We start from the raw sequence: 25948 nt of genomic DNA on the forward strand, positions 1-25948 counted from the left end.
TGCTGGTGAAATAGTTGTATTTCACTGATAGATCTGTGACTTTGCCTTCTTTGCAACAGCAGCAGGTACATCTTAATTTCCACTGGCTTTAGGGAACATGAATTTAAAAATTCCTGTGCATTATTTCCTAGGAGTGATTATTTGAGAAGGCTGCTCAGTCTGTTTTATGGGCTTTACCCTTCCTCCACAGATTTTTGGATGGCAATGGGGAAGAGAAAGTGGAGGAAGGAAGGTGGAGCAATGGAAAGAACTGCTCAATGGCAGTTCTTGCCAAGGATGGCAGATGCTGAGGGGCTCCATTGGGGAATACAGAATGCTGGGAAGAATTCTAAATCAGGGGCGTGAGGGTACTGGAGACTTCATTACCCTGCTGACATTAAAATACACATTCATCACATGAGCTGCACAAACTTTCCTGACTTCAACAAAAGGAATTCCCCACACTAAATACAAAAGAACATTAACACAACATTCTGATGCCCTGATTCACAGTGCAGGCAAGCTGAAGCGACACGGGCAAGGGATATAAAGGGAAAAGGGAAAACCAAAACAACTGAGAGAGATAAAGAGAAATTTGTGAGGGAGGAGAAGTAGGAATTATATGGAATTCAGCTGGCAGTAACAGTGAAGATATTCCCTTGGGCAAGGGAAGAATAACATGAGGGGAGAGGAAGAGTGTGAGGAGATGGAATAAGGGTAGCTGGGTGGTTTCCTTGTTTGTTTTAAAGGAGAAGTTAAGAAATCATTGAAAGTGATACAGTGAAGAGAATTTGGCAAAGGAGAAAATAACTGTTGGGGAAAGAGGTTTTTGGAGGCAGAGGGTGCTGAGAAGAATGGACACCTCAAGCACTGGAGTGCTGTGAAACCCAGGAACCATCACATCCCAAGGAGGTCGGTGCAGCAGAGGATGGAGATCTACTAAGTGTTTGAGAAAGTATCTTACATCAGCAAGAGAAAGGAGAAAATGTTAAGGTAAGATGCTTGTTTGTTAAGGAAATTGAGAGGAACAGCTAATAAGGACATCTCTCTTCTCTGGTGGAGTAAGTGGCCCTTCTGTGGGAGAAGGAAGCATAACTGTAGTTTTTTCTCATGAGATAATGTTTTGTTAAAGCATGTTTAGATCAGTAAGAAATGAAAGAATATTTTATGACTTTGTGGAGGATCTCTTTGGAAAGGGGAGAACACAGGGGTTTAGCACTATTCAAACCTTGCTGCTCATAGCACTGCACTGAGCAATGTTTTTCTATCACATGTAAATTAAGCTTTAATTTTTATAACTGGTTCTGCTCTCATTAGATTTAAAAGAACTATACAGGAAATATATAAGGTGCTTAGTGTAGAGATAAAATAGGATTGTCTGCTCCACTGCTGGGGCTCCTGAACAATTTTTTGAATGAAATAGAGTAACACAATGTTTAATGCAGTTGGGTTCTCTGTAGTTGATTTTTGAGGTATTTTCTTCCAAAATTAGCCCTGGTGTTTCTACAGAAGCCTGACTCTTCTTATTTAGAAATTATTAGATTTCTGCCTTGAAAATAAATTATTCCTCAAGTAAATATATTGAGAGCATAAGTTTTGTCTTCCCCAGAGAGGTTTAATAAATCACTGTGGATATCTTTCTAAAAATAAAAAAGCTACTTCTGCCACTTCTGCTTTAGTTAGAGCAATTGCCAGCAAAGAGCATACCAACAGCAATAATCTTGTCTTTTTTTCCCCACAGTTCCCCAATAGGCACATTATTCCCAAAATGTCTCTTATTTATTCAAAGGCTAAATATTAGCTTTAATTCCTGATGCATAGCTGCGGGTTTACTGATTAAAAGGAGGATTTAATGTCAATAAGGGAAAAAATTAGTATCTGGAGGGTTTTTCAAACTTCACTGAAGCTTTTCAGGCAGTTTTTCTAAACTAAGATATCTACAGTGTTTGGGCTGGTTTTATTTTATTAACATTTATGTAAAGAGCTAAATCTGAATTCCTAGAACCATACAATAATAGAAGCTGTTGGCAGAAATGGGGAATGCTGGCAATTCCAGAGTTTGCAGCTGCAAAAGAATATTGGAAAATGTTATTTAAATGTGCAGAGAAGTTAATCAAAGCAATAAGCCATCCCAAAGCCTCCCAAATTGAGAAGGAAATCTCGTGCTCGGGGTCTGGTTTCAGGCTGGGGCTCAGAGGTGGGTGGTGCTGCCGGAGCTCCCTCTAGTGCCTCGTTCCTGCTGCACTTGGAGATACCCAAAACGTTATTGTCTAATAGCAGCCGAAATTGAACGTCAGGATGGTGATAAGGATACAGGGAACACCTTCTCCTGCTGTGTGGGCTGAGCATTGCACATGCACTGCAGCACTGTCATTGCTTGTGTGCTGGGAAGAGCAAGGGCTCAGGTGTCACTGCTCACTTCTAGGAAGGATATTCCTTAACACCATTGCAAAGATCAAAAGCAACTTCTCTGATATGTTGCTACAATTCCTGGTAAATTATTTGGTGTCTTGAAGCCTGGGCAGATGGACCCTGCAGGACACAATCTCTTCTTTAAATGACAAAGATGCTGAGCTTGTTCAATCCACTCTGAGTTCTGCTCTTTGTGCCTCACATGATGGAGTCAGGAAAGTTTGTTAAAGGCATCCTGCATCACTTGGGACTGTGAATTTTTCTTACCTAAGCAGTAGATAAATGTTGCAGTAGGCTATTGTGCACACCTTTAGCTCTTTGAGAATATCCCAGATGATGTTTTTTAGGAGGAAATTCCAGAAGTAAATGTTCAATGGGGGTTTCACTGACCTTGCACCAACAAAATAACCACTGAGTGTGTGTGTGGTTGTGTGCAGGGGATGAATACGCTCAGAGGCACTGCCTGGGAGAGCTGAGCCATTCTTTTATGGAAAGCCATTTTTTTTATGGAAGGATCCCACTGAGCTAGGCTCAGGCTATCACTCACAATCCTTGGGAATAGTCCTGTTTCGTGGGCAGAGCTGGCAGCACTGTTAAGAAATGAGCTGCAATTAGCAGCAGTTGGATCCCAGCCCATATTCCTCCTGATCCAGTCACACACTCAACAAGAGGCCAACCCCAAAAGCCTCAGCTGAAGCACAGGGAATGACACAGGAGGCATCTGTGAGGTCACTGCCCTGCCTAAACAGAGATTGAACTAGTCTTTGAAATGTGGGGTGAAATCAATTTTAAGCTCTTTCCATGTATTATGACATTCACAAATACCTTTATCTGTGTAAGCATCCAGTTTGTCTTCTCAGTGACATTCTCTACTGCTGAGCCCGAGTTATTTAAGGTAATAGAAATCTATTTTCCACAGGTTTAAATGTTCCTTTTAGTATTTGCATTTGCTTTGTTCTCTTTGATGAAAAGGCACCTTCTTAGTGCCTTTTAAGAACTTTCTGTCAATGCTCCCCTCTAGATTAATTTCCCTGTACTGGCAGAGCAAACTGAAATTAAAAAAATAACTACTACTACAACCCACAGCAAGGTGTTTTGACAGGAAAAATAGGGATATGCTACTCTTCAAAGCAAGCTCCTTTTTTTCTAATTATGACTCTACCATATTATCCTGCTGCCCTTTTTTTTTTTTTTTTTTTTTTTTCAGGAAGATGGCTGTACACTAGCATAGTCCATGGAATTTGACAGATTCACTATCTAAATAAGAACTGATGGCTACTATTTTAGGAAAATCTTACTTAAATGGAAAACCCTCTAAATAGAGTTTGTTAATGGGCTTTGTAACTAATTGGAAAACAAATCCCAGGGGATCTGCAGCTGTTCTTAAACAGCACTGCAGTTCTTCTCCTTTCCCTCTACAGGATGACTCCATGCTCAGACCCTGTTTCCAGTATTTTCTCCTTCCTCACTTCATAAGAAATTTGGTTAAAAACCACATACCTTTAAAACAAACCTGTAACAGTTAAGTCATCTAAAGGAGTGATAGTTAACACAAGGTACTTTTAATGGTGAGTTGAATGTGACACTTTTCAAGTTGCAAGATGGGGTTTCTGTTCCTCAGAGTGTGATGACCATTCAGTAGTTGTGCAAGGTGAGTTGGTGTTTAATTCTTGCTTATTGTTGTCATAGCTGTCAGTAGACAGCTCTGAGGATGCTCATTCAACACAAGTGTTTGAGACTGTTACCGGTCTAATTCCATGAGCATTCAAATGGGAAATACCATGCTTTAAAATAATCTATGGTTATTTTACCCAGGATTAGAGCAAAGAAAAGTTCTGTAAGTCTTTAAATGAACAGGGCTTTAAAAATAGTGTTAGGCACTGTGACAAGACCATTTGGCTTGGATGTTAGTTGCACTACAGCAGCTTTCCAGGCACAAGGATGTAACATAGAAGACCTACTTCAAAATTCTTTCCAATTTTTATCAAGCGATTTTTTTTCTTTTTAAATATAATCATACTGTGCACCTGCTACCATTGCATGTAAAGGTTGTGCAATGACTACACTGGAGAAGATGATTCTCCCTGTGGCAGGAGCTCTTGCTCACCCCAACAGCAGGGAGACTGGCACACCCCCAGATTTACAGTCAGCACCTCCCCTGGCAGGAGCAATTCCCAGCCCTCTCCTTCACAACCACACTGTGTGTGCCTTGCTCTGGGGCCATGGGTGCCACTGAGGGTGACAGTCACACACTTCCCCCACCACACTGAAAATCCATGTGATGGCTCAGAAACTCAGCTTCATTCACAGCACTTGAATGCCACATCGCTGTGCTGAATGGATTTGATTGCAGTCTGGAGGCTCTAAATTTGGACTGTTACATACTTCTGTAGAGGAGAGCTGGGCGAGAGATGCAGAAATGAGAAAGTGGTTTAATTTCTCTCATCCTGCTTCTCATACTGTCTTTCCCCTCTGTTTCCTGGCATTCCATGAAGCAGTTTGGAGAAACGACTCAAAGGTTTAAGAGAGTGAGCCCAAGGTGCAGTTTTGGCCAATCAGTGGACAGGCAGAGAGCAGACAGGAGGAGCAGAAGAAAGGTCTCCCCTTCTCCCATTGCCTGGGAAGCAGAAAGCAGCTGAAAGCAAACAATGAGAGGATAAATGAAAAGCTGAGTTAGACACAAGGAAGGGGAGAAACTTTCAATGCAGCAATGATATTTTGGTTCACTGAAGGACAGTCTAAAAGCAGAGGGATGTTACAGAGAAGACTGAAGTGCAGCTGGGCTGCAGGGAAATGCTCCAATGCCAGATGCCTGCAATATGGCAGGGGGTATCCTGCATTAAAAGCTGTCAGAGGGATGTGACCTCCTGTGTTGCTGGGCAGTGGCCACATGACACAGCTCTAACAAAGTATTTCCAAGTTGCAGATCCATGCAGGATAACAAGCTGCTGTGCTGCAGAAGAGAAATGGGCTTCTCCTTTCCATGAAAGGGTAGCTGACATCTCAGTGAATCTGCAGGTTGAAAAATAAGGCATCCACCAGGATATATTTCTGAAGAAAGAGGAGATGGGAAATTGAGGCTGGGAATCTCTGCCTGGCAACAGAGCCCAGATTTGTGCACACCAGGGTTTTGAGCCATATCACCAGATATGCTCTCTGTTTGCCAAAGAGCAAACAGAGGATGCTCAGGCATCAAGACACGAGGCTCTGAGTCAGATGTTGCCATCCTCCTCTGACAGTGCTGATGTTAAGTGGTGATCATATTTACACACTTTACACAGCTTGGCTTTAAAATGGTGTTAGAGCCAGTTTACAGAGACAGACAACATCAAAAGTCCTGTTCAAAAGATTGAAAAATTTTGCATGAATGAGAAAACAATTTGCCTATCATCCCTTATCAGCCTAATAATAAAAGCAGGGTTTGGAGACTTAACATTTCTGAGGTGAGTCCTCTTGCACCAGCCTTTTAAAAATAGGAGGTGACTCAGTCTCTAACAAGTTCCTCCACACTGGCAGCTTCACATGAACCTCTTGAGGAGAGGGAGCATGTGTATTTCTTGGTAAACCATTACTAGCATTGCTGCTGCACTGCTTGGTGAGCTGTGTGATGGCAAAGCTGAGTGCTTCATGGGCTTTCTCAAAATAGTAAACAGGCTGGTACAAAAAATGGAATTACTTGTTGCTGATAGGAGAATAACAGCTCTGAATGGGCTGGGTTTGTGCAGGTATGCCCTGTGCTCTTTAATTACCTTGGGTCTTACAATAAAGACCATAAAATAGAGCTTTAGTGATTTAGCTGTCTCCTGACAGAAGTGGAGTTGCAGCAGGATCAGCATCTGCCAGTCGTCCCTCAGTTGCCATGGTAACCCCCTAGGATGGGGTGCACTTCAGAAAAACACAACTTCTGGGCTAAACTGTGGGCTGGAGGGTGGCAGATGGATGGGATTCAGCTGCCTCAGAGGGTGGTACTCCACAGCCAGACATTCAGATTTAGGAATCTATCCAGGTGGTCCATTTGGCACATCAGAAGTAAAATTCAATTTAAACCATCAATTTGTTCCCAGGTTTGCTCACTGAGCTGTGAAACATGCAGAGCTAGCTGAATTCCTGTGTAATCCAAGCCTGCCTGAAAGCCTCGTGGATTGCCCTGAGCAAGGGACTCGATGAAGCCACAGCCCTCTCTCATAAGCAGCCAGCAGAGATGGGGAGGAATTCCCATGTTGCTGGGAAGTTGAGCTGTTTGGCAGCCTGACACATGCCCAGAGCCAAGGATTTGAGATCCAAATGCAGCTGCGAGCTGGAATTGATGTTGTTGGAGTCACTGCACCCCTCTCAAAACACAGGCAGCGGATTTCCTTACAGAAATGTTTTGAAAACTGAATGTCCTTAGAATTTTCAGTTCACAAAACAATTTGAAATGAAGAAAGGAGAGAAGAAACATCCTGTTCCAACATGGCACAAGACTGTTTTAACAAGAACATTTCTTGTAAGAGTTTGTCAGCCAGCTAGAGTGCACAGGACCTGAGGATCTGGAAACCTCCTGGATTTAAGAGCAGAAATCAAGATAAAAACAAACAAACCAACCAAACCAAAATAACCAGCACCACAGGTGCAGCAAAAGTCAACTTATTTAACTAAGTTTAACTACTTTCTGCTGTGGGTTGGGGGTTTTGTGAACTACATTTATTGTGGTTCCTTTATCCTGTGTGCCATGGTAAGTCCACTGTAATAGATGTGTTGTTATAGAAATTAATTTTCCAAGATTGTTTCCAGAAGACAATTTGCCTTGGTATCTGAAATCTATGAACAGCTTGTGTGTGCCATGTTTTCCTGCACTTTTCAGCTACCCTGTTACTTTCTACAAGCAGCATTTCCTAAACTTCTTCTGATTTGTTGGTATCTCGGGTTAAGTTCATTGGATAACAGATTCATCATCATTCAAAGGTAAAGAATACATATCTGAATATACTTTTGATGGACTAACTAGATTATGAACAATGCATTCCACACTTCCAAAAATGTAAATACATTTTAGGTTGAGCAAACAAACATTTATTGCAGACAGATATTTCAATTCTCACTCATATTTTCATTTCCTAAGGAAGAAGAGGAAGCGAAAACTTTTCCTGTGCCTTTTTATTTTTTTCCTCCCCAAAGAAATTTGACATTTCTAATTATGACAGAGCAAAGGGAAATGAAAATCTATTACAAGAAATGATTCTTCCTGTAAACAGTGCCTGGGCACTTCTGCCTCATCTCATTGCATTTGGGCTGTCAGATAAGCACAATAAATAATGTGTCCTCTAACCTCCGTTTTGTTGTTCTTTTTTCCTGTTGAAATAATTGTCAGTTCTAGTCTTTGCCTGCATGTCACTGAAAGAGTTCCTAAATGACAAGGTATATGAGAGCCTTGGTTTAGCTGGAGATAATTCTAGCCTCTGTCTTCTGACAAAAATTGCATGGGCTAAATTTGGACACTATTTTCTTGCAGAAATATTATTTATCTTTTGTTTATTTTTAATTTGTTCTGCAGCCCCAGTAATTTACTTAAAAGTATTTATTCAAGAGAGACAATCAGTGTGGGGTTTCTTTTTAACCAAAGTATCTAACTATCCTACCAAGGAACATGATAAATGTTAGCAATTTCTAATACATTTTCCTGGCTTTACAAGAACATTAAAAATCCATCAGATTCAATCCACTTGCTGAAAAATTTAGACTATGAAGAAATTAATTCACTCTTCAGGGAGAGAAATGCCTTTTTTGTTTACTTGGAAAACACCATAATGAACTCCTTTTCCTTATATTCCATATCCAGTAGATGGATGAACACTGGAGTTGTATCAGCAGATTCCCGCAGCGTCCTCTAGACTTGCCAAGTGTTTAGTGAAATTTCTCATCTGCAGACTGGGGGTTTAAGAATGCCAACTCCAAAATGGTACAACCAGGAAGGTCCCTTTGCTAATGGACAAAGCAGAGAGAACACAGGAGAGGGCAGAGAAGAGTGAAAAGCAGCTCTTCCTCCAGGTGAGTGGACAAAAATGACCCCATAATAGCAGCAGCACAGGGAGGCTTCTTAGTTCTCTACATAATTCACTGTACATCACTTTGGGCTCTGCCACTGTGAACAACACGTGGTCTTGCTATGGATGGCCAAAAAAATGCATTTGCCAGTGGAGAGATACACTGCTTTTAAAGGCTGTGGGTTTGAGCTGTAAGGGGTGGTGGGTTTAGGATGCTCCCATTTGTTCCGGACTCCGTTTGATCAGTTTGTGCAGTACAACCTGAAAAGTCTGGGATAAATGTGCCAGTTTTTTTCATTTATCAACATCCTTGCTTGAGGGATGAGCACAAGGATCTTGTGTAGCTGAATCTGCAGATTCATTAATTTGCATTGAGTGTGTAGTTACCAAATTCTAGGCCTTTTTTATAGGTTAATGTTCAAGCCTATAACCAGCATATACGTTGAAGGGAGCTCTTAAAAAACCAGCAGTTAAAATGAGGAATCAGTATTTCCATGGAAAACACACCTGATTTCTTATTATATAACACAGAGGGGAAAAAAAATTCCCCAAAAATACACATCTCACTGTTTGCATGAGATAAGGTTTTTTGCTCGGTTCCACTTGAGAGATCATCAGCAGTATTTTTCTAGCTGTGGGAAATTATGCAGCTTGATGGTTTTGCTAAAGTGTCAGCTTTTAAAGGCACAGGATCAAAATCCCACACCTAATCAAAACCAATTTTGATCCCCAATTTTTGGTCATTTTTATGAGTATGACTTGTTAATTTCTTGGGCCTAGTAGATGTGCTACTCTCTTGCATAAAAGGATCACTTGCCCTTTTAGAGTACAGCATTTCACTAAATCACTGAGAAACTGCATGTTTATTATTTTTAATAATCTCTAACTTCTATTTGCTGTACCATGATTTGTATATACATAATGATTTATCATCAAGGAAGATAAATTCCTAGACAAAATTCTCACACATTTATTGGAACTCTTTGCTTTGAATCCAAAGGGGAGATTATACTTATCAGTCCATATTTTTATTTGTAAAGATGAAAAATTATGACCTTTTTCTACTAGGAAATTTACAGTAGTTGAATTCAGGGTTGTGTTTCCTTTTTTTCATGAGATGAGCCTGGTTGGTTCTTTCTGCTGTAAAATGCATGTTTTATCATACTGCATGCCTGTGTGTTGTTTCTGGACTCTTAAACATTGTCTGCACAGAAGAGTAAATGTTAAATATCTGTACTGCTGATCTGCACCAAGACATTCATGTGATATAAGACATTCAGCAGAGATATGATGATGTCAGCTGAGCTCCTAATGCATTTTGGCTGTTGGCCTCCTACTGTTGTACCATCAGCTTGGGGCCATGGTAGTAGCAGAAGCAGCAGTGAGTGGAAGAATGGTGTCCAAATTTAGTCTCCTAATGATTTCTTCTTGAAGAAAAAAACAATAAAACCCCCAGCAAAGCTTGTGAAAATAACTGTTTCATGTTCCTTTCTTAGGACTTTCTTCATCCACTCCCAGGCAGAGTTGATACATTTTCTCTCCCAGGGTTACATTTCAGTCAGAAAGCATTTCAGCCCTTTGGTTTCCTCATTCCCCTTGGTGAACAGCAATGTTTTTTCTCACTTTCTTTTGCTGTCTGTGCAGTAGCTGTAAAGCCAAGGCTTGCTGAGTGAAGACAGTTTCCAGGTCTGGTCTTTGATCAGACCTTCTGTAGCAACCCCATTACTGCCATCTGGGGTAACTCCTGTGCCATGAAATGTGGTCAGTGGAGCACCAAAAAATGACATCTATGGAACCAGTTGTGATTTGTTTCCTCTTCTCATTCTAGTGTCCTGTGTCTTGGAAGAAATGCTTGAAGAGATGTTAGTGTTTTCCTAACTTGGGTAGAGGTTTAAAGGACTTTAAAGCTTGAAGGTGCCAGGATAATTCTCCTGCTCCATGCCACAGAATTGCTCTTCAGTTTTTAGCCACTGGATCTTGCATGCATTTTTCTCTCAGATATAGACCCATGATGAATGAAAATCACATCTGTGCTGGAATGGTCTCGATGCAATATTTGAATGGGTTTTTTTCTCCTAACACTTTACGAAAGGGAGAAATTGGTACTCTGAGGCTGGACATGATACCTAGTGACGATGGTCATGAATTGGCACACCAATGCAATTACCTTCCTATTTCCAAGGTGTAAAGGATCAACTCTAGATTTTTATAGACAATTAGCTTTTGGAATTGCTCTTTCGTTACTTGGATTGGATAATGCATGTTTTCTTGGGACAGCTGCAACAAGGTTTCAGAAGAAAATGGAATGAGACAATGCAATTATCATCCATGATTGCTCCTTTTGTTCTTGTCTTAGCTCTTGGGTTGGGGGGAGGGCTTCTCATTTAGTGTTTCATAAGTTACTTCCTGTTGTAATGGTTTTAATTTATTTTATGAATCAAAGTGGTGGAGATATCAGCAAAAAATAATTGTATTCCTAAAACAATGTATCAAGCATAGAGGACAGCTAATGTGAAATGTATTGTGAGAGCCAAAGCTGGCACACCCTGATAGGTAAGGAAATGCACAGTCAAAAATGATAATTATGTACTGAAGGATGCAGATGAACACCAAGGAGAAAAGCAAGATGAAGCACACGTTGGGTTTATAGATATGTACACATAATGACTTTGCATTTTATACATGGTGCTCTTGGGAGACTCTTCAGTGCCTGCAGCATTCAATTCAAGCTTTCAGCAACTGCACTTTCAAATATCAAGAGTTTTACAAATGCTGCCAAAAAGTTGAGAAATGGAAATGCTGTGGTCATGGCTGGCCCGTGAGTAAAGGTACCAGATCACACCAAGACTTTTCAAGCTACTGCCAAAATCAGCTACATCAAGAGCAGGATTTTCTAAGCCTGTTCAATTATTCTGAGCCAGCTGGTCACCTCCCCATCTTTGCTTTGAGTAAAATGTGTCCCTGGAGGCAATGCACAGCTCTTTCAGTGTCACTAATGTTTTCTCCAGGAAAAATATTTTCATTCTTAAAAATCCCAATGGACTTTACTTACAATTTACAGAAATATTTTAACATAAAACTTTTATAATTGTTGGTTTCAAAATGCTATCCTTTGTGTGGCTTGTTGTAATTCCTAATATTATTTTCTGGAGACTTACTTGTCTTATTTCTCTCCAGACAATTCAAGATAGCAAGAGCTCATAAACCACAGGAAAGTAAACCTGAAGAACATTTAATAATATAAATTACCTTCTTCAAGAATAATTAGTGAAGAAAACATATTCTTGTTAGAGTCTTACAAAGAAACTGAACAGCTTTGAATTAATTGGCAGCCAACTATGAGGTTTGTTGCAATAGAAGAAAATAAACAGAATAGAAAGAAAAACTTATCCTGTTAAAATTACTTGGATCTGTTAATTACTGACAGGGCAAGAGTATTTAAAAAAACCCAAAAAAACAACAAAACAATACATTAAGGCAGTTTTTTTCAAATTATGTTAGTCCTTCCAAACCAAACACTGGGAAAAGTGGTTGTTTTGTTTGTTTTGATTTTTAATTTAAAGGAAAGAACTGGTCCCAAACATCTCTGCCTAGAAGATGTAAAACACAAAGGAATGTCAAGAAGGTCATGATTATCTAGCCTTTTACTCCTTGTTGTTTGCAAATTCAGTGTTATACTGAGCTTCTCAGACAGTGAATCTACAAATATTCTGTCCAGATTAAATCTGGGTAAAAGTAACACTTTTGGATTAATTTAGTAATAAATAAGGTTTATTTCATTGTATTTAGTGTGATTCAATACAAAGTACTTTAGTATTTCATGTAATTAAGTACTTTTGAGAAAGAAGCCTGTCTTGGTTAAACAAGAATTGCAAAAATTTTGTAAACCTTAGTTCAAATAGAATAAAATTTTCTTTCTGTGACTTTTATTTTAATATAACATCTTACCCACCAAGGTACTTCATATACTACAACCCTTGAACTCTGAAATCTTCTCAGATAGAAGTCTTTGCTTAAACAAGGAGAAATCAATTGAGTTCTTGATGATTTTTGGGACTTAAATCTGGGACCAATTTGGAGCTTGAGAGTGGGAGCTGGGAAAGAGGCATACAGGGTTGTGAAAAGAAAGTCTGGGCAGGGGAGAAAGGCGTGCACAAGGGTTGTGCCTTTGTGAGAGGGAAGCTGTGTGGTTAAGAATAAGGCAGAAGGAATGCAAATGTATTTTTAGTTGAAATTAGAGCCCCCTTTCTAGGTCTATGGCCAAATTATCCAGGCTCCTCTTACGTGAGGCAGCAATTATCCTAGGGACTTAACCCCATGGTGACAAATGAGGCCAGCTAAAAAGCTCAGCCACGTATTTTTGAATGTCAGTGGTGCACATACAGGAGTTTTCTCTTGGTTTTACTATCTCCAGAGGATTCACCTAAACTTGCAAAGATAATAGTAAAACACTGTGCTATTTCTAAATTTCCCAAACCAAGGAGCTGCACAGGAATACTGAGATTTCTGTGGGCTGGGAGTGTCAGCTGGGAGCAGGGGAGCTATTTCAAGCATGGAGAAGCTGATAGCTGCACAGCGAGTGGCAAGGAATTCACAGGGTGGCTGTAGGTGAGAATTCCCATGTGTGTGGAGCAGGAAGAATATTGCTAAGCTGATTGCAAACAGAATTTTTAACAAGTTACACTCCTCTCAGAAGAAAGGACATACTAAAACCACTGGTAAAGTTGGGGTTTTTTTACCTCTGTAGGATTAGAGGATTTATTGCTCCTTAGGGGGTGAGGAGACTGAACCTTGCTGGGCATGGCTCCTTTTCTAACTCTAATCAAAAGACTTTTTCCACCTGAATTTGCAGGAGTTGAGCCTATTACCTCTGAGAAAACCTGATTGTTCTCTGGTCTACATGCAGACAGTACAAACGTTTTCTCCTTGTCGCTACCCAAGTATCCCTCATTTTAGTCCAAGCTACTGACTTGACATAAGTACTGGATTCCTGCTATCTGCAGAAATAGCAAGTCTATCCCTTATGGGTCAAAAAGTGACAAGGCAATTAATGAAACAGTTGATTAAGTTTTACAGGGCTCCCAAAGCCAAATGATTTCATACTGTATTCCACACATACTGCAGACAGCTTGGGCTAATTAGCAGGAATTTTGGTAGTCTGCTCGCCTTTGTATTTTCTAGATCCTACTAAGTAGGAGCATCCAGGCTATGATAATACTTTTTAAAACCCTCTTCAAATATGGTTTTGGCTGAAGAGTTGAGCTTTAGGAATGGCTGCTCTTCTACCCTTACTGCAGGTTTGCAGCCAGACACTCACCTCTGTTATGGAAGAGTTAATGGCTATAAATGCTCTTGGGAAATATGAGAAGCAAGTAAGAGCACTGGTAATGACTGAAAAAAATCAGGAAGTTGCAAAAGTTTAAATTTGTTAAGCTGTGAAATGAATAGGATAAAAAGCCATCATAGATAGCCAGGGAAGCAAGTGCTCATGAAAGTGGCAGAACAATCAGGTGAAGCAGCACCAGAACTGTCTCACTTAGCAGTCAGTGTTGGAGGGTGCTGCAGGAAAACCAGGACATGAGCTGTCAGAGAAGACAAGGTCCCATGAATTTTCCTGAGACATACGGAGACAGCTTGAGGAGATGTGATCAATTTTGTTGTCATGGAGTCACCAGCTAATTTATTGCAAGTCAGAAAGGTAGAGTGTGAGGAAGGGCAATTTTTCCATGATTAGAGAAGTAGAGCACTTGTAAGCAAAGAAAAGGAAGCAATTTAAAATCATAGAGGGCACATTAGGACATGGAAAGGTAGAAAGACAGTTTAAATGCAAAATGGATTTAATTACCTTCCCCATAGCTGTTGAAAAGATCAAGCTCTCAGCACAACTGAAATCTTTGTAGAAAACTGAATCTCCTGAAAGCTGGGAACAGTATCTACCAGATCACAAATTACTAGAAAATAACTACTTTATGGGGTTTCAAAAATAACTAACAATCCTCTCATGCATAGACCCCGGGATGGCCAGACTGTGAGATACTGGAACCTCCTCTGCTCTTCACAACACAGGAAAACAAAAATGTGTGGTTTTTCTCAGAAGGAGTAGAAATTCTGCCTCCTTTTCATGATGATGCTGTGGCATAAGACCAGTCATTGATCAAATGAGAGCTAACAAGATTCCTTTCAGGAGTTAAGCACATCTTAAAAAACAAACACTATCACCAACAGAGCATGTACACAGGATACACTCCAAAGTGAACATCTTATTCTCTGATATCCTCCAGATTTTTTTTAGCTGTCCCTTTCATCAGCTTTTCTCTGAGAAGCACTTCTTTAACTGTTTTGCTTGTGACAGAGAATTTCTTTGTGTTAAAGTCTTGTGGACATCCAAACTTGCCAATAAGTAACCTGGACATTAAAACTACATCTAAAAAGAAGGATCAAGGTAAAACTGAAGCATTGCCTTCAGGTTTCCTTTGCCTCACTGCAGCTAAGAATAATGGATAAAGCTAAGAGGATACGAGCTCTCAATTGCAGAGGTTTAAAAGTCCTGTGATAGTTTAACAGAGAGAGGCAGTGGCAACTTTGTCTGTTCTCCTTCCTCTCACCAGTTTTTCATCATTGAAAGGAACATCTTCCTCTCTAGAGTGAGCGCTGCTTCTGCAGCTGCTGAGGGGTAATGTTACTTCCAGGGTGTCATCCTTCAGAGTTTAAGGCTGCTGCTCCATGTCCCACATCTGCCTGGCCTGTGAGTCTTGTCCTTCTCCCTGCCTGCCTGGGAGCTGCCTGTTTCTTGACTGCAGTGCAGCCCATGGCTCCAGGAAGGAGGTAGGAGTGAGGAGCAGCCATGCCTCCCAAGGATTTTCAAATGCTCAGAAGGATTGGCAGCCCAATTTTATGTATTTATTTATTTAGTGCAAATAAACACCTGACAGAAGCATGTGGCCAGCAATGAACTACAGCCCCCCCCCCCTCCCCCCCCCCAATGCTTGCTCACATGGGAGATGGCAGGGCTGGTGGATGCACAGAAGAAGGGAGGAAGAGGAACTAAATTTCTTCCATCAAACTAGGGAATTCAAGTGTTCTTAAAACACTTGAAATTAGCTGCCAATTCCAACTGTTTGACTACAATATTTCTTTCCCTCTCAAATTCTGCCTCTCCTAGCCCTGCTCAGTCTAATTATTGCAGATACAAGCAGATGTGGAGTCAATTTCTCCATCCTCTTGTACCTTGCACTTGAGGTGGTGATCTGTGTTCCACCATTCTGTGGTGTTGGCTCATCATTTCTGACTGGTGTCCAGATGCAGAGTATTCCTGTCATCTCCCTTCTGGGAGTTTTGTCCAAGCATCCTGCAGCCTTGCTGCGTTGATTATAGCATTTATTTTTATGAATAGTAATGGTCTTCCATGGGACCAGGAGAGGGAACTGCTAAGATTCAAGCAAGAGCTGAAAGGCAGCTTTGTATCAGCAAGTCTGGTCACAGGATTGTCCCAGAGACTCGTGCAAGGTTCTGAAGAGGAGGAGAAGCTGCTGGATGGAGAAAGTGTTCCCAGGTACCTCCAGCCCACAGGGAAAGACATGTGGATCCAGGCGACATCCAGCATAAAAATTCCATTCCATTTCAAAACCAGAATGGGTCCTTTAGCTGATTTGTAGTCAGTGTGATTCCTACAGTGATGACATCCCAGGGTTTTCACCCACACTTCCACCTCCAGAAATCCACTGGAACCAAAAGCTTGCAGTGGAAGTTAAAAGAGTTGTTTTGGTGTGTTTGCGTGACCATGGAGTCTAAAGAATTTCAGGGAACTGTGCCCCAGACTTCTCAATGCTCTTTAGGTGGTGCTGTGATATTAACTGGCAGGAAATCTCATTAAGTTGGTGGAGAAATTGGCTCTTGATTGCAGGCCAGACTAAATTTAGGAAAAATTCTGAATGAAACAAACTGCTCCCTTTATCAGGAGAACCACCACAAGTTTAGCTTTTAAGATACATTTATCCTGACTGGCCTTCACAGCTGAACAGATATTTGTGGTAGAACACCACTTGATTTTATTTTTATTTTTTAAAAATCCCTACAGCCAAATAACTTTAGAAAAGGCATTGTTATTTTTTGGTGAGTGTTTATTTAACAACTCATTTCATGGTGGAAACCCTTTAATATCAAGGATTTCTGAGAGAACAGCCTCTTCCATCAGCCCAGTTTAGTCTCCAGAAAAGCTCTTCCTTTCGATGAAAATTATATTTTCTGGTTTTGATCTTGTCCTGCTACTGTCCCTGGCTAAAGTATTTTGAAACTTACCTGGGTTCAAAAGACTAATTTTTATCAAGACTTTTAAGACAAAGGGACTTTGAGGACATGAAGAAAATCACTTGCCTTTCTTCTACTCCAATAAAAACTGTGAGCTATTGTGTTTTATCTCTAAAACTTAGTACTAAAGAAAATAGAAATGGGTTTGGCGTGAAATACTTGATTCTACTGGGCATGTATGTACCTTTCTCCTTACATGTTTGTTACTCAATCCACAGGGCTAAAGAAGAATTCTACATCTGTTGTGAAATGAAAGCCATCAGCCAAAACACTGTTTTGGCTCTTTTAGGACATTTTAAAGCCTCCCACCATCACCAGAAAGGGTAAAATGGATTTTTGATGATCCTCTGTTTCTTCTTTTGAAATTTACATGAATAACAGCTACTCTGTCTTCATAGAAAAAAAGAGAGAGAAAGAAAAGATGTTTTGTTTTGACACTGTGTAAGACACACTGGAGATGATTCATTAGCTTTTATTTCAGCATGACTATTGTTGCATCTTGACCTATAGTGCCTATTTTAATTTGAATTCTCTTACCTGCATGGAAGAAATCATCCCTTTGTCTTGTGTAAGATCTTAAAAAAGCAGGATATTCCAATGTCATGAAAATGCACTGTTTTCAGTGATGACAGGGCAAATAATACCACCCCTACCTAATCCTTTTCTATACTTGGTAGGGATGCTGAGAGTTACAGCCTTTATTGGAGTAGCTCTGTTCTGGGCAGGAGAAGATGAAAGTGAGAAATTGTCTTGTAAAAACATGTCCCCAAGAGAAAATTTAAGGCAAAGAGGATTTTCAAAGTGTAAACAGAAGTGTGAATCATTGCCAGTGGATGTTAAGCTTCATGACTGCTTTTTATTTCAATTTGCATAGTTGCACTTTTAGGCTGAATTTAGTTGATGAACAATCTTTCTAAACCCTGTATTTTCCTCCTATGGATAAGGATTCATATCAAAGCATGACTGATCTAGAATTTAGTAAGGAAAAGTATTTAGCAGTAGTGATACAGCTGCCTTCCTCACTCCCTCTGTAATAGTGATATTTGTGTTAATATATGTCTTTTTTACACTGGTTTTATACAAGCTGGAGTTAAGTTCCGGCAGGATCAGTGAACTGACAACAGAAGAGCTGGAAACTCTATGGACACCAAGCAGTGAATGTTTGCCCAATGCTCTCAACAACAAATACCCTAAAAACCCATAAATTATGCATTTTCACCTAATGCTGTAGGAGAGAAAGTAGCTTTTCAAACAGCTTTCCTTACCCAGTGCTGAAAGCCCGGCAGGCTGCCCAGGGTTTAATAACTGACCCTGTCTCTCTCTTGTGTTGAATTACGATATGCTGGACTCTGTACACTGCCCTTCTCTCTACTGCTGAACACCTTGATCTGCAGCCTGAAAAACAAAGAGGTAGAAGCAGCATTGTGAAAGGCAGAAAAGAGAGAAATAGATTTTTTTTTTTTTTTTTTTTTTTTTTTTTTTTTTGCAGTGAGACAATCAAAATCAATTTCTGTTTTCCCTGACATTTCACAAATTGCAAAACGGAGCCCTGAGCTCCTTGCCTCCTGCTCAGAGCTCTCGTGGTGCAGCGAAGAGAGACTCACATGATGCAGATGGGGATGCTCTCATCACACGCATTTTCAGTGTGATTTTTTTTGTCTTACAAACACCTAGGAATAAAACCCCTCGTTGTCACCACTGGTGGGAGGCACCACACCCCCAGTAATCCATCAGTGCAAGGAGTGTGCTTGTGAGACACCGGCGGGGCTGGGAGTCACAGGGTGTGGATTGAGGCTGCTGATTTTAACTCTGGGTGTGTTGGAGATTCTGCCTGCCCTGTGGCTGGGAGATACCTCCTGCTGCCTGGGGCTGATCAAGTGAGTTACACAGCGGTGTGCATTGATAACAGCTGCACGTTGTTCTCCGAGTGCTGAGAGAAGCTCCTTTGTTACAGGAAGAAAATAATCCACTTCAGAAATAGTGGAAAGGTTTCTTAGGTGCCGAATCCCTGAGCCTGTAAAACACAGGGCTTTGCTACAGGTTTTAATCAACTCAGTGTTTATTCAAAAAGAGGCATAAAGCCCTTAAAAATTTGCCTTATTTTTCACTAGGACTCGAGGTCAAGTCTCCATTAGCTCATACTTCTCAGCCAGAAATGTCTCAGCCAGAGTTTGCACATACATTCCTCCATCAGAACAGTACTAATCACACTCCTGCCATCTCAGGGTGCTGGAGTACCTCTGCACTTCCCAAGCATTTCTTGTTCTTTCTCTTCACATTCTCTAAGTCCACACACTACGGTGACTGCCACAGGAATACCTAGCAAATCTACCTCCTTCCTTTCTGAGCACTGTGGGTCTAGAACAGGCTGTAATGTAATACTTGGCAGACCCACACTCCCTGTAAAACAAAACTTTGTTTACTCTTATTTTTTCACTCTTATATTGGCACTCTAGTGGAAAATCTTAAACATGACCACTCAGGGCTAACAAAGCAGGAGGCAAGCAAAATAGCATTTCTTACCTGAAGAATTTTCGCACTTGACAACTTCTGAAATTTGGGGGCAAAATGCCTACTATGTTGGCCCTCAAATTATTTCCACATCTGCAAATCTGTAGTGTTTATTTCCACCATATATATATCTTACATATATATATATCACTCCTCCTAGTACTGGTGACAGATAAAGGCCATTGCTGAGTTGCTAGGAATGCCTTGTGCCAAGGTGATCAGATTAAAAGTGAAAAAAAGCAAAAACTTGGGCTGTAAGAAGCCTCCTCCCCTTCTTAACACGTGCTGCAGAGTGATGCCACCTGCAGCAGGTCACAGATGTCATTGCAGATGGTGTGTTACCTTATGTAACCTGGCAGGGGCCATATGGTACTAGGACACCGTGTCTGGGTCAGGTTATACAATTGTGGAGGATGCGTTTGAGCTCGATGGCACAACCCAGCATCTGGGCTGGGGCCTCGGTCACCCTTCGTGCAATGTGAATGACAAGGACTCAGAGAAACTGGGAGCTCTTGCAGCCAATAGATTAAAATACGTAAGGTCTCCAATAAAAGCAACCTCAAGTAAGTAACGATGAGAACAAGGCACAAAGCAAGGCAATAAGAGGTGGTGGCAGCAGTGTGTTCAGGACAAGTGCAAGGAGGGAGGTGTTGATCCCTGCCCTGGGTAAGGAGGCTGTGGAGCTCCAGCTGCAAGCTCCTATGGATGCTGCTGCTTCAGGCTGTGGCCAGGAGAACGATTCCTGAGCAGACTCCTCCTGGGTGCTATGAACTAAAACATTCTTAATGTACATAAAGTAAATAGGATATTTCCAATACTGAGTTATGTGGGGAGAGGGTGTGTGGGTGTGTGCTCATTTCTTACTAATTAATGCCTCCACCTTTTTCTAGTGGTCTCATTTCCCGTAAGTCCGACTAAACTCTGTTGGTTTCCTTACCTTTTTGTCATGCTTTATGAAGCTGCTATCTTTATTTCAATTTTAACTGACTTCCAGTGGTCTCTCACACCAGAAAATAGTGGGGATTACTGAAGGAATGAAGATCACAGCCACCAGAGTGTGTTTTGTTCTTGTGCTAAGGGGCTGGAAGTCAGTCTCTGCAGGGAACATCAGAGAAGCTACTGTGAAGAACAGCGGGCTGCTGCACATGGATTACGTGAAGTGGGAACCTCTTGGATCATCTTGGATATCTGGCCAGCCTCACAATCTTTTTTTTTTTCCGCCCTGCTGCTCTCCCCTTCGCTTTTTATCATCTTATACTTGCTGCTCGCTGGCCTTTCACCCCCCACCGTCCTCCACCCGCGGCCGCGCTCCCTCAGGCGCGCTGGGGGCCGCGGCCCCTCCCGCGCTGCCGCCCGCAGCCATTTTCGCTCCTTCTCCCCTTCCGCGGCCCCTCTCGCCCCTCACCGCGCTCCGCACCGGAGCCGCGGGCGGGCGGGCCCCCGGGGCCTCCCCTCCGCCCTCATCCTGCCCTCCCGGAGGAGCCCCGGCCGTGGCGGTGCTGGGGCAGCGGCGGCGGGCGCCGCCATCTCGCGGCCGCGCGCAGGGAGCGGCCGCCATGGCGTTGTGGCGGGGCCGCGCGGCCTGAGGGCGCTGCTGGGGGCGGCCGCGGGGAGACGCCCGCGCCTTACAGCGCAAAAGCGTTGCGAAACGCGGAACGCGTAGCAATTTTTTTTACGAAGGGATGCTCGTTGATGTTTGATCTTTGTGTACTTTCAAGCGTACTCAACAAGAAATGAGATTCAGCCAACAAGCGCCGAGTGATGCGCAGGTGTTAAAAGACATTTCTACCGATAAATGAATTGTCGGTAGAATTGTCCTGTCTGCGTTTAGGGCTCGCCGCGTTTTGATGAGCTGAGATGTTACCGAAGCTCGGGAAGAAGGATGTGCCACTGATAGCAGATGCAGACAATGCAGAATTTACAGGCCTCATGGACACTTGGCAGAACCCACAAGATAAGGGAGAAACCAATAAAGCCAACTCAGCAATTGTGCTGGAATCAGCTCAAGCTGGGTAAAAGTTAATCCAGGCAGGGGCAGACTAAACACTGACTGTGGGACCACCAACCCAAAAGAACGGAAAGACTGAGCATATAGACTAATTAGCACTGGAAGCGAGAGAATCATTAGCCAAAAGAAGACAGAATGCTAATTAATAACTATGTAGCTTGTAGCTAGTGAACACTAATTCCTTTGTTTGCTGATATGTATAAATACTGAAAATACTGCTTGGTTTGTGGAATACCTGGGAGCAGCCCGACTTGTATAGCCCTGAGGTAAACACCGATATCTCTCAGTGTGTAATCATTGGTGTGTTGCACACCAGGTAGTGAACTTGATTTTTATGGATCACAAAGGGGTTTGTGAAATACTGGGCAGCCCTGGGACTTTTTCCCCACAAAAATAAAAGGAGGACAAAAGGAGAGTTACTTTGTCTTGAGTCCTTTGTCAACACCCAAGGCTGACAAGGCAGAGCTGGAAGACCTGTCACTTTAGATTTCTCTGGGTGACTTTTTTTTTGTCTTACAGAAATCCATGTTGACACATTCCAGAATCCTCCTCAGCTTTTCCTGCGTCTGAAGGCAATTACTAAATGAGGATTTATGCACTGAAGGCATCACAACAGGGTGATCTTACAGTGCAGGTGTTCCATTTTGTTGGGGATCTCAGGTGTACTTTACGTATCTTTTAAGGATGGAACATGGCATAGCCAGCATACCTGTATTTTATATCCCAGCCCAGACATTTGTAGAGTATTATCTTCACAGGGAAATTATGAACAGGAGGACAAGAATTTGGCCAAGTGCTAGAGCTTCAGGAAGAAATTCTTCCCTGTGAGCATGGGGGACTACACTGGAACAGAGTCCCCAGAGATGATGGGCCAATACCCCATCCCTGGAAGTGCTCAAGGCCAGGTTGGATGTGGTTTTGAAAACATATTCTAGTGGGAGGAGTCCCTGCCCATGGCAGGGGGGTTGGAACGAGATTATCTTTAAGGTAATTTTCAACTGAAATCATTCAGTGATTCTATCAGCAGATTTCCAACCAGCCTTCTCTGCTGCTGTTACATACTTAGCTTCTCTCTCCTTCAAGATTTTAACATAAATTGTTCAGATGTTTATTGATTTAGAACTACATTATTTTGTCAGCCACTAGGAAAACAGAAGCTGTAAAGCCTTAGAAAACCCAAATGCACTTACCTCCTCTTAAATCTCAAATACATATAAACTTAAATATATATTTACTTAAGACTACAATTCACACAGTAAAAATTGGCTTCCCAGGTTGAAATGAGCACCTGCTCTGTGATGTTAACATATGTTTCTCTGGAAGATATCAATGGGAAAGAAAAGCCTGGAAAACAGCCACTGAGAGCTGTGCCTGATAGCTTTTGAAGCTGTTTTGTGACCTGTAGAGATCAGACTTTAATCAATAAAACTGTCTCTATTTTCACTGTAAGGTGAAGAATGTTTGTAGTGCCAAAGCTGAAAGGCACATTTTTTTCCCCACTATTCAACAATTTTTTTCCTCCTCATGTTAATTGGTGACAGAAAAGGAGTTTTGTAGAAATGCAGTACATTTCATAAATTAGTTCCCATCAGAGATATGTTGCTGATTCCTGGACAGCAAACAGAAAATGCTGGAGAAAATTGTTAATACACAACAGCTTGGCAGCAAGAAAAGAATAAACACACTTGCTGAATTACTTTGTTTCGGTCTGTGGGGAGAAATGAGCCAAAAGAACTTCAGGTAGCTGTTAGGATTCACCTGGTAAGCACTGATGAGAGACTGTGCTGTTGACCAGACTGCCAAGGAAATCAGGGGGAAAAAATAATCTCATGCAGTGTACATTGCTTTTGGGATTGAAGCACAGTGTTGAGGCCATACATATGGCAAAGTAGCTTTCTTCTTGGGGATACACTGTGCTGCTGCAAACACTTGCTTTCTGAGAATTGCTCAGGCTTAAGGGTCGGCCTCTTGATCCTCTCCGACTTGGGAAAGAGGCTAAATGATTTTTTAAAAATTTTTAATCCTACAGAAATAAAGAAACAAACTCCTAGAAACTGCTCCTGGAAAAAAATACATGCAGGAGTAGGGTAGCTGTATCCCGTGCCTGTGGTGAGCATGAAGTGGCAGAAAGGCAAAGTTTTCTGCCACTGAGGCTGTGAGAAGTGTAAATCTGGGCAAAATGTGGCTGCTTGTTTTGTCAGAGATCACCCTCAATATGCAGATGTTCCTTAACCAGAGGCAGCAAAACTGATTGTTCTACTTTCAAGGTTGTTGCTGTAGAAGCTAAGTAAAGGGATTTAGGGATGAAATTAATTCAGTGATTGTTTTGTCCAGGGCAGAATGATGAAAGGGAAAGAATCCCTTATTTAGAGACTCTGGAAGTGGGGAATGCAAACAGTTAGGGGGTGTGTAGTTTTCCTTTGTTTTTCTTGTTACTCTTTCAAACCAAATGTCTGATTGTACAAAAAAAAGTGTGTGGCCAACACAGCTCCAGAGTAAAGAGAAACCTGAGTTCTGTAAATTGAAGGAAAAGCAGAAAAGACCCCTATGCCAAACAGAGTCACCTGTTCAAGCCTGGTATTTAGAAGCTGTTTTATATGGGAAAATATATACCTGCCTTTGGTGGATTATGGTCTTGTGAGGATCTCACACTACAGTTTTAAAATACTCCTTTGGATGAATAGGCAGTGGACAGAGACAATAAGAAACTGGACAAGTGTCAGGAATGGAATTTGATCTCCAGTCTTTGGCCATTTTAATGGAAACTGTCCAGCTTTGCTCTCACAGCTACAGATTTTGTACAGGTCCCATGCCCTATTTGTGACTAGATTCTTGGACACCCTGAGGGACCTCACATCACATGACAGCTGTGTTCAGGACGTTGTTTAGATGACCTTTACTTTTTAATGAACTGCCCTTTACCTTAGTGAAAAATAACTCTGGTTGTTCTGTAATGAGAAAAAAAAGGCACTTGCTGTGTTCCAAGATCTGTAAACTGGAATCATAATTCCCAGTCTCTGCTTTCCTCCCACTTCATCCTGTTGGGAAATGTGAATGGATATCTTAATTCCTGAAACATGGTTTGTCATTTCTGTTAATATCAGCAGGACAAACTGTCCTTAATTCTAACATTAATTTTGTAAGTCATCATGATATAAATGATGAGTGTTCTGCACTGAGTCTGTTACCATAGAAAAGCAAAATGCTGCCTATTCCTGTGCTGCTGTATTGCATTCACACTCTCAGTCATGGATGTGGTTAATCTGCTTTCTGTGATTTGCTGGTTGTTTGTAAGAAGTGAGTGCATCTTAGGAGACTTATTAATGTTTTCTTCCTTGTGTTTCATTCTGTGATTAGGAGAGTACAAAAATACTTGCCATGTCAACCTACACTCCACATTCCACATTGCATCTCTTCTCACTGCAGCTAATTTACAGATTGAAAAGTTCTAGCGTGCTGTGGTCTTTCATCTCCATATGTTTAAAATGGCCTCTAGGTGAGATCAGATTTTCTGCAAAATTCAAGCCTCTGAAGCATTTCTTCATGCCTGGTATTCTTCTGTTCTTGTTTTTACAACAGCAGTAGCTGTTGTCAATCTGCTTTGCTCTGTGATCTGTGGTGGAGAGGGGTCTGTAGCTCCAGATTGCAGTTACCAGAAGGAATGTTTTATTTTGCTGACTAAAAGGCATCTCATTTTCTGAAACCAGGTGGTATGTTCACCTTTGCTTCATTTCCTTGCTTGCTTGTTTGCAAACTGTTCGATGAGCTGATACACTGTTACCATGTGCCAGGTTTTGTCCCAGGAAGATAAGCATGGTAAACTTTGAGTAGTTTATAGATTATTTTAAAGAAATAATTTTACTAATAGCAAAGAGACACTGCTCTGTGTCTAAAGGCAAAAACTGATCAGCAACTTGCCCAATATAAGCAAAGTGTATTATCTTGTTTTTATTCTTCTCCAAAGAGGGATCTTTTTGGAATTTATTACTGACAAATACTTAGGAGATTAATGTGTTTTCTTAATGGTAATTTATAGTGGTGGTATAATCTGCTGTATATAATACTCCCTTCCCCAGAGGAAATGAAAACAGGTCCAGCATGAAGAAATCCTGTTGCTGTGGGTTTGCCTTCACTGATATTTATGCCCATCAGTGGAAGTGTTTCTGATTCCCCTCTGCAGGAGAGGCACCCCTCCATGTGTGTGGGCTAGACTGTTCCTGGAGAACAGAGAAGTCGTGCTTAGATTTTCAGTGTGCTTAGGCAAGGCCTCCCAAGGTATATTTATGACATTAGATGGGTGACGGTGGTGGAATGTCAATGCATGCAGCCATTTCTCATTTTATTTATTTAGTTAGTTAGTTAGTTAGTTGAATTTAAACTGATTTTAGTAGGGATAGTCAAAGGAGCATTCAGCATGTTTTGGGAATCCCCCATGGAGCAGTCTTTTCAGCAGCACAGCTTCATGGTAAAGTTGCTGCTCCAGCCAAGAGTAATAAAGCAGCAGGGTGCTGACAGCTCAATGAAAACAGCTCTGATTTCCTGTGTCTCTGTTAAAGACTCCCCTCTCTTGGGGGCAGGGACATCCATGTGCAGCTTGGCCGGGGACAAGCCAGTCATTTTGCAAAGCCAGATCTCTGGAGCAGCGCTTCTGAGCTCCTTTTTCCAGCTGGAAAATAAATCCATAAACAATTTTTACTTATTTATTTCT

The 25948-nt window shown here is 41.5% G+C and overlaps 1 protein-coding gene across 1 annotated transcript in view; it reads left to right on the top strand.

Moving 5' to 3' along the window:
• Positions 1 to 438: 438 nt before the first annotated feature.
• GABRR3 (gamma-aminobutyric acid type A receptor subunit rho3) overlaps positions 439 to 25948 on the top strand; it is a 61773-nt gene continuing 36263 nt past the window's right edge. The window contains exon 1 of the mRNA XM_085590449.1: positions 439 to 19795. The gene's annotated coding sequence lies outside the window, so the exon portion shown is untranslated. The remainder of the gene's footprint in view (positions 19796 to 25948) is intronic.

The sequence above is a fragment of the Lonchura striata genome, chromosome 1 (assembly GCF_050655825.1).
Source record: "Lonchura striata isolate lonStrDom1 chromosome 1, ASM5065582v1, whole genome shotgun sequence".
Taxonomy (NCBI): Eukaryota; Metazoa; Chordata; class Aves; order Passeriformes; family Estrildidae; genus Lonchura; species Lonchura striata.